We start from the raw sequence: 3,507 nt of genomic DNA, 5'->3' as shown, positions 1-3,507 counted from the left end.
GGACGGCTAGCGCAGATAGCCCTCGTGTAGCTTTGAATGAAATTCAAAATAAACAAACAATTATACCCATTAATTATGTAGTATTTATAGTTGAACTAATGTAATATAAATTGAATTTGCGCTTTATAATGATCGGAACACGAAGGTATGAAGAAATATTAAATAAATTTAACTACCTAAATTAATGTTTATAATGATTATATCTCTAAGATTAGACTAGCAGTGATGATACCCTAGCACAGATCGAGACAAGGTTTCATACACGTCAACATCTCATTGTGGGTCAAGGTCCTTAGATATTACCCACTGTTCTAAAGACCTTGATCGTTGCCTGTAAAAACACAAATTGTAACGTTATAGCAGGATCGCCTGACGTCTAATGCTATCCTACACCCTAGTGACAGATGATATGCAGAAGAGCACTATGCAAAAGAGTAGAAACCCAATTAACTAATTACTTTAATTTGCTTTTCACGCCAAACGTGTAGTTGTAATTTAAGAGATTATTGGAATTAAACTTGCAGTGTTCAATAATATAAATTATATTGCTATTTTCCACAATCTTTAAATTTTTCAGGCGTACAAACCTAAAACAAACATGCTAGGTAATCGAATAAAAGTTTAAAGTCATCATGAATAAAAATATATATATATATATAAAAGTTTCAATTTTCTGTAATGCAAGACTCCGTATTGAATACTCTGTTTGTTGTACTTAGTGTAAAGAACTGACTAAAAAGTGAGAGTGTGAAATACTTAGGGGATTATAAAATATTGGATTAATTGCAATATTTGTTTGTGAGCCAAGTATGTTATAAGACTATAAGTGACCCTGATATCAGCAAAGTCATGGATCCATAAATAATTTGATGCCTACTGATTTAAAAAATATTTAAAAAGCCGATAGTCAATCGGTAACCCTAGAGTTAAAATAGTAATTAAAATAACCTTAGAAGTTGTTAAATTTAAAGGTAAATTCATCTGGTAACGTGAAATTTAAGACACATACACAAAAATTTTAATTGCCTAGCACATAACTGCTATATGTATATAAAAAGGAAGTCAAAGTTGAAAAAATAAACCTTATTGTTGTTATACAAATAATGCACAAGTAATCTCGAAGCTTAAAATAATTTCCCACGAATTTACAAATAAAATAAAACGTAATTACTAAAGTTAACGCCTCTAGACAACGTGTCTTAATCTTTTCGACAACACAGGCCGGCTCACTGTCTTCCTAAGTTATAGCAGATCACTAAAATGCATGAACAACGAAAAAAATTACACATGGATATTCTTTCATTTTTGTTTTTGTGAAATTTCACTAACCGGCAAAGTAGTTGGGACGGACTGGTTATTGAGAAACACTGCTATAAACGACTCCAGATACACTACATATTTAACATACCTGTACTGAGAATCCGTTTACCACAAAAAAAATACTGTACTTTGAGACCGAAGGTGCGCTACAAATATAACAGCCAAATACCTCTATTCAGTTAAACCACAGTAGCTCAAGTGTTGATGATGGGTACTACTGGCTAGCTGCCTTCTGTATATTCTATCGGTTCAAAATTGGGAATAGTTATGTGCAGACAGCTCGTAGCGTAGCTTTGCGTGAAAATTATACAACATTAAAAACAAATTTTATTTCTTTAATGAAGCACTGTTTCACGGCTGTCACAAATATCCTTCTGAAGATAGCTTAAAAAATATGACTTTTTTTTCCACTTTTCGGAACATTTTCAAATACATTTGAAATTAAACGACCTGGGGTCATCCAGGTTTTGACTTCTTAAAAATGATACTCTGCTGTGTAGCTGTCACGTGTATTAAACGATGAGTGACTTCGTAAGTGTAATATTATTTTACAGTTTAGATTTTAGTGCACTTTTGGAGCTAATACTAATAGGTTTACACCACCCTTGTGAATAGACAGCCTTTGAGTAACTCTATTTTTGTCTTCATATATTGATACCCTGTTGTGTGAATGACACATACATTAATTTGAGGGTTGTTTCAGAAGTATCAATTTTTTGTTGTTGTTTTTGGATAGTTTTTCACATTTTTAAGCTAATGGGTGTTATGGGAATATTATTTTCAATGATTATTTTTGCATGTTAACCTGAGAATAACTTCTAAAGTGCAATTATTTTTGATAATATTTAGTTTCACAACATTTATGGCCAATACTGAGCAAGTGGCCCTGGGGGACATCTTATTTTCAGTTTATTCTAATGAAACCCTAGTATACGATTGTCAAATACGCGAGTCTGGGGATGGTATGGTAATACGAGTTTTATTATTTAATTTTTTTTTTTTTTTACTAGCATGTCAGAGATAGTAGATTTTTGTGCTCCATGGTAAGTAAATAACATTGGAAACACAAATTTTTTCTTATATGAACGTCACATATGTTACGTTGTGGGAGGTTTCGCAAATGAATATATTTCTTTATGCTTCTATTTTTTTCACATTTTCAAGCTAACAGCTTTTACGGCCCCTTCTGGGTCAACAGGAGTGGAGAAACCCAATTTCTTTCTTCTCATAACGAAGCTCTGTTGTGTAATGACGGTGTCTTTGAAAGTGTAATTTTTTTTTTATATTTGTTTTTCATAAAATTTATGAGGTGATATTGTCTGTAGAGGGAATACTTTTTTTCTTACTTGTTATAAAAGTACCATGCCGTATAGTTGTCACTCATGCTGGAGGTGACTTTGAAGATACAATAATTTTCAAAAGTTTATTTTTCTAAACATATTTATAGGTAAACATCCTTTTATAAACACAATGTTTTTTTTTCTTACGTAGATATCACTTGGATTATTTTGAACGTGGTTTCGGGACTTAATCATTTGTTCAAAATTCTTATTTTTCATTACACGTTCAAGCTAATAGCTTTTATGTCCCCTGGTGTGATAATGTCTTCTGGAAGAAGTCATTTTTTTCTCATAATGATAATTTATTTTACGTCTGGCATATATGCTAAACAAAGATTGCTACAAAAATGTAAGTTTATTTTTGTAACATGTTTGAACTAATAGAGTCGGCTACCTGTCTAAGGGCTTATAACGCTAAAATTTGGGTTTCGATACTGCAGGGGCAAGGCACGGATAGCACATAGTATAGCTTTGTGCTAAGCAAACAAACAGATATATAATTCAATAATTAGAATTGTTTAAATATTTGTTTAACAACAAATTAAAGCTTGGAATGGTCTATTCTTTCATTGGGGTGTGTGTCTACGAGCCAGACTAGTTTCGGAGAATTCCACTCCTCATCAGTGACCCTGGACACTACCACCAATGAAATATCAGACCAAACCAAGCCTTCATACTAGTGAGGTATAGAAAATCAAACTGGTGTATTTACGTGTTTTACACTCACCAAAAAGAAACTTATCATTCTATAGTTATTTGAAGAACTTGTAGCAATCCGCCAATGAAAGAATAGACCATTCCAAGCTTTAACTTGTTGTTAAACAAATGTTTAAACAAATCTAATTAT

The sequence above is a fragment of the Limulus polyphemus genome, unplaced genomic scaffold (genome assembly GCF_000517525.1).
Source record: "Limulus polyphemus unplaced genomic scaffold, Limulus_polyphemus-2.1.2 Scaffold2163, whole genome shotgun sequence".
Lineage (NCBI taxonomy): Eukaryota > Metazoa > Arthropoda > Merostomata > Xiphosura > Limulidae > Limulus > Limulus polyphemus.
This window is presented reverse-complemented; position numbering follows the sequence as displayed.